Here is an 11,227-nt window from a genome sequence, read left to right on the forward strand (position 1 = left end):
CAGACCCTTCCCCATCTGTACAGCCCTCCTTTGGACACCGTCTAAGAGTTTTATGTCCTTTTTGTACTGTGGCACCCAAAACTGTACAAAAAGGATCTCCCAACCCCAAGTGCCTCAACCAACAGGCCTGTGCTGTGCCAAGCTGAGTGGGGCCTCCTTGAGTGGGTGAGTCCCCCATTACCAGCAGGGCCAGGCTCATTGCTTGAGTTGGCAAATGGCCTCCATGTTCTCTCTCCTAACAACAAGGACAGCACGTGGGCAGCACACAGGGAAGGGAGCTTGCTTCCCGAAACCCATAGCTGTCCAACAACAAAAAAAAAGACAGGCCAAGAAGCCCTCCAGGCATTTCGGGTGGCTTTTTAATGCAACATGCGGGCAAAATCTTTGTTCCAGGTTTTGCTTTGAGCTGATTTCTTAAGCATACACACATCTGAGCCGGGGCCTCCAGCCTCTTGGCTTGTGCAAGGGCTCTTTTGCATGTGAAGCCCCAACGTCCGTGTCCTAAAGCTCTCTTGTACTGTACAGTGGGCTCTGCACAACACCAAGCAGATAGAAACGGTACAAAATCTGATGATAGATTATCTGTGGAAGGCCTGAACTCCAGCCAAGACAGATAAAAATAAAATAAATTAAAATAGTTTTGTGTGTGTGTGTGTGTTTTATGAAGGGAACATTTATATTTTTAAACGAGGAGTAATTGTATTCTGTATCTGAAATGGCATCTGAAAGTGATTTAGTGGAACAATGTGGTTTCTGATTGGTGCTTGAACTAGTTCCAGAACATTTTTTATAATAAGCATCATAAAGATCCCAATTATCTGATCCTTTTCCCTAACATGGTCAGAGAGGATGTTTCCAAAGAAAGGGCCTTGGGGTTGTTTTTTTCCCTTTGTGGCACTGATCCTGCAAACATTTACATACAGGCTTAATCTTTCGAGTGGCCCCAGAGAAGTGAACCAAGGCAGCTCTCAGCAGCAAAGCTAATCGCAGAGTAAACTGCTAATGTTCAGATTTGCTAATCAGTGCAACACATAGACTTAGGGGAAAGGTCCTCTTGTTATTCAGAGAGCTGTTCAGGATGCATTTACGATTCAATAAAGGAGGCCTCAGCATTACCAAAATAATTACTTACTTAAACAAGCCTGTAAAACTCAAGGACTGCCCCAAATAAAAGGAGGCTTCCCCCCCTCCAGTTTAATAACATAAATCTAGTGAAATGCATCTTGCTGCCATAAAATCAGTTCTACATGCCTTAGAAGCCATTGATTTAGTAAGTGGGCAGGGAGGTCAGATCCTGCTAGGGACTCAGAGGGCTGAACATATGGAGAGAAGTTTCAAACCTGAAAGTTTCGAACAGGAACGGAAAGCAGCTCACATCTTACCCTGTAACTTCACTCTCCAAAGAAAGACGCATGAAAGCAACAGGCAGTGCTACAGATTAAAACAGAACCATTTTGATGATCACTCAGCAAAGAGAACAAATAACAACCCTGAAGCCCAGAGCTTGTTCCGAGGGTCCCTGTGAAACTGGCTTTGAGAGGCAGCACCCTGCTTGCATGGGGAGCCTGCAGCCGGGCTGGCTGCCACAGCATGGCCATCACCTTCCTTGGCAGCCCTTGAGCCCTTGCCAGGCTGCAGGCACAGCTCCAGCACACACGCAGCACGCAGCTCCCCTGCCACCAGTGCTGCAGGGCAAGGGCTGGCACAGCTTGACATGGCAAGGCTTACCTACGTCTCAGACCGCCAGGATTAGCAGCAGAGGCTGATACAGGACACAGGAATTTTGTGTCTGCCTTCTCAGAAACATCACTTTGATTTTTCATCCCCTGAAAAAACCTTCCTTTCTGAACTAACCGGCTCTGGCTGGGTCCTTCCCACTCCACACCACAACACAGGGACTGCAGATCATTCTGGATACCAGGTGCCTAATTCTCCTTCCAAGAATTATCCCAGTGTCTCTCTGGTTTGACCAACACAGGACTTAATCTGCTGCAAAAGACTGTGAGTGGGGACCTGCAGAAGTTCTTGTGTTATAACAGCCTGTGCATGGGACCAACCTTAGGGTCCTCTTCCCCACTTTCCTCTTATCTAGAAGAAGGACATTGCCTTCTATATATTAAAGAAGAAATGTCCAAGAAGAGAGCAAGAGATGCTGTGGTTTTGCAGTACCGCAAAGCCCAGCTTCCCTATAAAGTACTGTCAGACCAATCCTGGGAAGCTCACGGCCCAAGTAGCCCCCAGCACTATGCAGGAGCAATTACCCCGAGTGTTTGGGTGGACCTGAAGTGTCACCTAACTGCAGCAGCCACCTCACCATCAGGCTGCCTCTGGTCATTTGGATCGTGTTCTGATGATGTGCGAACACAGAGGTGGCCAAAAATAAATATATAAGACTCCTCGCTCCCCTGAACGCTGAGGATCTCACGCCAAGAAATATTCTCTCTTCTTGCTGCCTTTTTTTGTGGTGGTTTCCTGAGACTGAAAACGTTCCTCCACTGCAGAAGATGCGAAAAAATTCCTGCTGACCTCAGCATTGAGTTTCATCTTTTTGAAGCTTTGTTGCGCCTCTAAGATAATTTATGAGGTGTCAGGATTTTCCGACCACAAATGTCTTGGACGAAAACCGTTTTTACACTACAGATGCCATGAAAGAGAAGCAATTTCAGTCTGTTTTTTCTACAGCACTGTCTGTGTCCACAATGAAGTACGGGTTCAGAGCTCCTGGAGATTATTTGTGTAAGAGTTGTCCGGGCCAGCGTTCCACTGAGACTCAGGCTGGGTCTGATTCCCCACCTTTGCCTCATTGCCCTGATCTTCTCTGTTGGGAGGGGAACTCCCATTTCCTGGTGCTGTGCCACGAAAACATGAGCTTGCCAAGTTATTCTCTGTATGTGTGTATGTGCGCGTGTGTTGAACAAGCCAGAAGTACCAGAAGTAAAAAGATCCATTAACAAACCACATTTTGCAACAGCCATAAGGATCCCCAGATTTCTCGTCTGTGGATTTCTCTTCTCCATGCTTTAGATTTTCGAAGGGGAAAAAGAAACCAACCGAAAAACCCCAAGAACCCAGCTTAGCCGTCTCTAATCCAGTATGCACCTCAGTCTCCATGAAAGTGTTCTTGGGACGAGAGCAGTATTTCCCTTGGCTGGGATGCCCAGCCTCCTGGCTCCTCTGGAGCTGCAGAGCTGTAGACATTCCGCTGAGTAGTTTGCAACCCTGCCTGCCAGGAAAACCCAATGTCTCCATGGAGAAATCTCAGCGAAGGAGTTTGATACTCAATCAGGGATGGAAAAGAAGGGAGTTTATGCCTCCTTGAGACCAATCCCTCCTCTAAAAAAGTTTAAAAAGCAGGAGGAAAAAAAAAAAAAGAAGAAGAACAGGCCGAATTCTGACAAGCATGGGCCCAGTCATTCCAGCAGTACTGGTTTAGCTTTGTGTCAGGGCTGCTCCAAGTCACAAAGGCTTGGTCCAAATGTCTGTTAAGGTCAGTGGGAGTCTCTCAACTTCAGATCAGACCTAAAGTTTGGATCTGGAGCTGAGCTTCCAGAAGTCTGGGCACGCTTGCATCTTCTGGTGAGGGGAGCTTGGTTTGGCCCAGCCTTGAGATAGGAACCAGCTGCAAATGCAGGCCTCCTAGCAAGAACTCCAAGCATGTTCTAGGAAAGAGGTTATAAAAGAGCCCGTTCTTGCTCAACACATTTATTCCCTGTGGGCCAGATTCTGACATCTTCATTAATGCTGAGCAAAACCTGCTCCAAGAGCAGTTAGACCCATTTGAATGGGGCTATTCAGGGAGTCATCAAGCACCTAATGTCAGCAAGGGTAGCACCATCTAAGGGTCACATCTGTTCGCTTCACTGACACAAATTATTTTTTCTCCTTTCTGCTATTAGCACACACAGCTACAGCAAAAGCACATTGGGTTCCCTTCTTCCTGGCATCTCTTCAGCAAAACTTCAGTTGCAGACCCTTACTGGTAATAAGCTAAGAAGCAAAAAGAGCAGGAGCTCAGTTTATAGCCCTGACAGCTAAAAAAATCATTCAGTGATAAAAGGAAGCTACGGTGAGAAAGTCAGGGTTCCCTCCTGAGCCCTGTTCTAATCACTTTCTGTCTGTTTTCCCTCCCAGATCAGAAAACAGTGCCCTCACGTGAAAGCAGAAGAAAGGCGTTACTGCCCACTTGCATCTTTTTGTAGCCATGTCCCAGAAGCCATCCTCCTGCAAGCCATCATGACACTAAGTCACTGAAATACTAACTATTCACTGTTCTGGATCAGTTCGACCAAGCCAAGGACCAGTTTAAGATAAAGGGCTACTCCTGAGATTACTGACAGAGGCAACAAGCTTTCTAACACAGTGCCTGTGATGAGCAGGCTGGCGTACTCATGAACTGCCTACCTCACCACAATGACCTGTGGGAGATCTCTGAAAACTATTTGAAACTTATCTATCTATCTATCTATCTATCTATCTATCTATCTATCTATCTGTCTGTCTGTCTATCAGCAGAAAGGCAGCAGGATGAATCACAAATTTAGATAGTTAGAAGCACCCGATTGACTTGGCTTGGAAATCATAACTACATCACAACCACCACTCTACCACATAACTGTATTTGTCAGGTAGATTTTCTTTTCCTTGTCCTTTATCCAGGAAGCCAATGATATCTGCACTGCGATGTTTACATTAACCACCAGAACTATTTGCACTACGCTTCCTAATAAACAAGGCTGCTAAACCAGAATAGCCGTGTCTGCAAGGACAGGCCAGCTAACATCAGTCTTCTTCCAGTCCTGAAGAACACCAACTGTGTAGCTCCCCCAGGACAGATGATTGCAGAATACATGTGCATGATTTTGCTAGTGCCAACAATGATCTGGTACACGACAGTTGCGTGCTGTGCTGCAGTAAGCCCAAACAGTCCATTTTCCCCTTACTGAAAAGGAGAAAAAAATCTCCACGCTTATGATATTGTTGGCTTCCCTTCCCACTTCCAGCAGTTAGCATGATTTTTTACCTCGTTTTGCATAATATTCCTTCTTTCCTCCCATTCTTTCTTGGATTCAGTTCCACGTGGCATTCTCAGATATTACAAACCATCCAAGAGTCTGCTGCTTTTCCAGCAGGCATTTCAAGATTTTACGTGGGTAGAAAATTCTGTTTCCCTGGTCTCTCACAACAATGTAACGAGAATAAATGACACTAACTGGTTTTTTTGTCAAGAAAGACCTTCTGGGTAAGGTTAGGATGAGGATAACCTCTGCTCTTCACAGTTATTCTGAATGGACATTGGAGCAGAAAACAGTTGCCAGTCTGTGAAAATACAGGGTTTGAAAGGGAACAGCTGAGATCTGGAAAACTGCTGGCTGTAAAACTGGGAGAATGGATCATTTATAGGGTGGGAGGACATAGACATTCGTGCAATTGTTTATCTATACTTCACATGCAAAAATGATTTTTACATGAGCAAAATACCCTCAGGAGCTGGTTCCTGCTTAAGACTTGGGATCCATCTCTACTTTAGAAGATGCAGAGGGAAGGGATTACAGTGTTAAGGCCTGGCCTGATGTTCCCAAAGCCTCTGCAACTCAAGGTCCACGTGAGCTAGAGACTAATATATATAAACACAGGCAGTGCTGATGCACTTTTTTGGAAATGGAGAGCAGGTTAAGCGTTTTGCAAGATACAGCTAATCACAGAATCCTTAGAGTGGGAAGGGACCTCTGAAGGCCATCCAATCAACTCCCATGAAATGCCATTGGTGCCCCAAGGAGAAAGGAGGAGAGCTGCATTATTTATGCATTACAAACGCAGGCATTAAAGCAGCATAAAGAAAGTAGCTTGGACAAAAACTGACAAAGGAGGCTGCAGCAGAGTCAGTTTCAATCCAGGTTTCTTGCACCCCAAAATAACACCTTAATCATCCTCCTTCTCTGAGAAATGAGTATTAGAGAACAAAGTGAGCCTCCACATTTTTCTAGCCCAAGACAAAACTGTGTCCATTGTTGGGACTAGCCCCCCAGGAGGAATTATTTCTATTCAATTTGTGTGTGTCACAGCCAGATAATGCACTGGGTGGTATTTCCCTCTCTTCCCTCAATCTCTCCCTTTTATGACCACATGACTTCACCCCCTCGTGTGAGTGACAGTACCCATTAGACAAGACTCTGATGCAAAACAGCTGTGTGCCGAGAAGGGGAGGAAGGGAGTGGGGAACAGCAATTTAGAAAACAATTAAGAACATCAATTCCAATTCATTTGCTTGGCCAGGATAAGTAATTTCTAAGAGGTAACTTGATCTGCAGCAACTGAGATTAAAGGCGAACTCCATTATCTCTAGTTTACAGTCTGGAGGAATTTGTTTTAAATGGTTACCAAGGAGGCTTCATAAAAAAAAAAAAAAAAAGAAAGAAAGAAAGCAAGCAAAAAAGAACCTTTGCCTAAAAATGTCTAAAAAATCCTCCTGATTCCTTCTTTTAAAGGGCACGCGTGGATTTATTAACTCCCTGAGAGTGTGGCTGCATTGCGTTGCAGGAGAAACAGGCCGGCTCTTGAAAACAGAGCCCTTACCCACAAGAGCTTAGAGACGTATTTGACCAAAATAAACTATGCCAGCTTTAAATCACTGTTAAGATTTTGGTGCAAAGATGGACTGGAAATATGAGACACAGGGCTCAGAAATCAACCCAGAATTCTCCAGAGGAAGCAGAGGCTTCTGGAGGAAAACACAATGCATTGAGCACCAGGCAACCCCCAGCTGTATGCTGGCCTCACTGTCTGGCTGTGAAAGGCAATGCCCCTCACTGTGTTAATACTGCTGCCAGTGAAGGACTGCTGGTGTACTCGGACACCTCTCAGAGGTGCTGTGAGACTCTGTGAGTAAATACCCATGCGACGCTTTGAACGCTGAGTTTAAACCCAGGCAATCCACAGCAAGTTGCTGTGACCCAGCAGATGCTGAGCTTTCCTATTCTATGCATGCTTGGGTGGGAGATGACACCAAAAACCCAGTACATGAGTGGTAGAGCCATGGATTTTCTACTGTTGAAGCCTCACACCCCAGGATTCTGCTCTTCTGCCTTCCTCAGCTCTCAGCACTTTGCTTTGCCACAACCCTGAGTCCCAGCCCTCACCTCACCTCCTGCAGGCCTTGAACTAATCCTTGTTTTCCAAAACATACTGTTGTCAAGTAGCTGAGATGCCCTGCAACTCCAGCCCAGTAAAATGCTGCTCAGACTGTTCATCCCTCAGAAAGCCCTGGCACCTGCCCTAGGCTTTTCTCCCAGGAACCCAGAAACAGCAGCCCTCGTGCTTACAAGAACATAGCGGCCACGTGTATCCCTGAATCTGATGCAAGGAGCTCAAGGGTGGGGTAAGAGGAGACATGGAAAAAAGGATCTATGAGCTGGCTCAGAGTTCCAAGTTGGCCGTGGATCTGCATTTCTCTGTCTGGATCCAGAATTCTACCTCTCCTGTGGATCTTTGTCGTAGGGACAATCTGCATTGCTGCCATCATGGAATGGCCAGCCTGTGCTTTATACAGCTGCCTCCCTGTTGGCTAGCTAAGGCTCTGGGGTGATGTAATCGCCTCTGGAAATAGGAGCTGGAGAATGTGATGTGACGAATTTCTCTGGACCACCAAATAAATTAAAAAGCAGGCTTTCAGCCCAGAAAGGTTGCCCTCCCAAATAAACAAGTCCCAGCCTCCCTTCCTTACACACACTCACCTTCTTCCACACCAGGAAGCTAAGCTCCTCGCAGATCCAGAATGAGCAGGTTCTTCCAGCCAGTCGGCATCTCCCATATAGTAATTGCTTTGGTATGGGCATCTGAGTACAAGACAGAACTGTATATACTAGAAATATTCTCTTTGCATAAACTTCTCAGTAGACTTACTTTTGTCTTGTTGCCAGGAAATGTATTTGGGGCCTCTTTCTAGCTTCACATTTCTTTGATTAGAGGGGCACAGTCAGTTTGTTCCAATAGTTACAGGGGAACTGAGAAACTGGAAAATCCTCTCGAAGCACAACAGCTCTGCAACTGCACATAAGACCACCCTATTCCATCACCTCTCCTGTGACAGTCACATTTCCGTGGATTGGAAAGGAAGGAGGAAAAAAGCCCATCTTGCACTCATGCTTCTTCACAACAGCATATGTCATGGTAGATAACTTTAGAACCTGAGATCATTTAAGCAACACAACGCATGGTGTTCCAGCATGAAAAAGGGGCCGTGTCATAACCAAGGGCAACAAGTGGTTCTGGGAATCAGATAAAGTCAAACATGGTTGGGTATGTTGGACAGAAGCTTAGGAAAGCAACAATCTAGTCAGCCAAACTGTAGTGCGGCCAGGAAAGGAGAGTTAACACCTTTCCTCTGCCAAAAAACACCTCTTGGCCAGTAATGACAACCAATGGCCAGGGCCTTGGCATCACAATCTGCCCAAAAATTTGCAAGGTGGGACATGCAGATCCTGTGCCCAGTTCTGGTCAGGACTGCTTTGTGGCATGGAGCAAAGCAATTAGCTTCTCTCAGTCCCAACTCATCTGTGTGCACAGCACTCTGGGTTAGTTCTTGACTCCCTCCTGAGGCTCAGTAACACCGTGTTAAATGCCTGTTTCTTCTGAGAGGCAAGGTGATCCAGAGAGCGCAAAGTACTTTATTTTTGTACTGTAAAAACCAGCTTCCTTCGAAGTCTCACTCATTAAGTCAACAGCCGTTGTAATCCAAGCTCCTTTGATGGAAGGAATAAGTGGGGAAATTGCCAAAGGCAGGATTAGCTGATGGATGTCTTGAGCTGCAAGGGTGTCTCATATGGATTTGTGGCTGGATTTTCACCTCAGCTGTCCTGGCTGGAACGTCTGTCCTACCGTACTGAGACACTCCTCTTGCAGACCCTGCTCTGCCTCTAGCAGTGGGGCCCTGGCTGAGGACTGGTTGGACTGTAATTCCCAGCTCCCTTGGTAACTATGGTATGTGGCATGCCAAAGAAAACCAAGATCCAGCCTGTGAAAAACGTACCTGTTATACTTGCAGGGAAGTGACAAGTTTGTCCAGAAACAGGACTGATACAGATGTACTTCCTGACTTGGTGATTCAATGCTCTGGGCTACTGCTACCCTTCTTCAGTAGAGATTAGCATATGTTTTTCCCTGAAAAGTAAATCCTAGGAATGAAAATGCTGTAAACTGGTTTCTACATTTAGGCCTAATCACAAGTAAAAGCATTTAGGAGGAGCAGTCCCAGTACATCCTGCTAGACTGCAATGGGCAGCAAGTTTCTTGCTGTTCCCCATTCAAAGGGAGTGGCAGCACATTCTCTCTTTTTTCTCCTTTCTATGACAACACCTCCGTAGTCCTCTGTCCTGATCTCAGATTTCTGCCACTGCAATTCCATGGATTGAAAGTAACAAAAAATTACATTAGAGTATTTATGTGCACTCATTATGGGACAGAGAAGAAAAACACAATCTGCAAAGCCAGGTTGGACCCACTCCTGTATCCTCTGTTGATGTGGAAACTTTCATTTTGAAAAAAAACAAACCTATTTTCTAACCTCTCACAATTCAATTAAGTCTTAATAGGTGTTAACTACAAACACAAGATTATATTTTCCTAAAATGTCATTATCTGAAAGTCATTCTCACAGTGGGGACCGTGAGGAAGAAAATACTTTAGCCTGCCAGCTCTCCTGCCTTATATGCCAACCATCTCTCTCCTCTACAGCTACTACCTTTGCAACTCGCACATGCCTACCATAAGGTCACAGTTTGTTTCTAGTCCCCAATACTGGGCACTATGCACAGCACTGTCTGCTTCTGTCTGACAAATGGCATGAAGCTGGCACTTCATGCTGCCAGCTGTCTTAGATTTTCTGTATCTCACAGGATAATTAACCCATCTGCAGGTGCTTGTCCACTTGTTTGCCGCAGGACCTAGTGGAGAGGGGTATGTGAGGCAGCTTGTAATATTTTTGTTGAGACGTTCCCTTAGATTGCTTTTAGTAGAAATGTGTTTGTTTTCCAGAAGAGAATTGGTTGCAGAAACAACACCAAGTGAAAAGGCTTTTCTGCAGCAGGGTTCTATTTACCACGTTCATTCAGAGAAAGTTATATGGAGAGAGGAAGTAGTTAAATCTTTGTTTACCATGCTGGAAAACAAAACTCCCTCAGTTTACATAAATAAGAGAGAAAATGGCTCAGTGGTGTGAGCACACTGCTGTGACTAAGGAGAGCTGAGTTCTGTTCTCTGCTCCAGTGTGCAGAACAGAACACTCCAGGGCTCTCCTCCCCTCAGTGTGAGATTCAACTTGTTAACATGAGGTGTATGCCAAATTGCTGGTTAACAGAGACAGGATCTGCCCAATGACAGATTTGTCCATCAGCATCAGATAGACTGGAAAGCCTTGCAAGCAGTACTGGCCTCACTTCCCTGATTACTAGGCAGCGGTAAGAACCAGTTGGACTAAGCAGCTCAAGTAAAATGAGATGAATGTAAGTCTGCTTTCTGGGCTTCCTATATATGCAGTGAAGCTAACTAGTCCTTCCCTATCTGACTGTGGGGGATGGAAAGGATTCTGTTGCTAATTATTACAACATGCTCTGATGCTGGAATGCTGGAGGCCATACAGTCCTGACTGATAGCAGATCCGACTACTCAAGAAGGCAATCAAGGAAATGAGTCTACTGATTCCTAAATCCTTATGGTTTGGTACATGTACCTGTACTCCCTGTTACATGGCTGGTTCAGGTCACCAGAACGATGTGCTCACACATCTTTTGTGAGACACTACTTGTATTTTGTGTAGAGAATGAAGTCTGCTGGGGATGACAGGACAAAACTGCCTGTGTTGAAGGAGCCCAGAAGAAATAATCAGTTACTAATCTCAGCTACGTTAGGGAACAGGCAGGGTTTGCTCTGCCCACTGAATCATAATTGCTGCACGCTGTGAACTAAAGGTTGTTTCAGACATCATTAAGGAGATCTGCAAAGATTAAGGGGGACAGAAAGACGAAGACTGAATCCTACCTGAGCAGTGAAAAAACTTATTGGAGGGTGAGAAAGTGCTTCTTTGCTCAAGTCCCTCTACCCTGGCATCCAGCAAGGTAGGGGGGTTATATAGCCTAATCCCAGAGTAGGGGGCAAGTCTGATAGCACCCAAAGAGAAGTCTTTCCAATGGCCTGTTTTGCCTTTGATAACCGGTCAGAGTTGCCCCTCTCACCA

Source organism: Coturnix japonica, chromosome 11, assembly GCF_054131305.1.
Source record: "Coturnix japonica strain WE chromosome 11, WE-NBRP24, whole genome shotgun sequence".
Lineage (NCBI taxonomy): Eukaryota > Metazoa > Chordata > Aves > Galliformes > Phasianidae > Coturnix > Coturnix japonica.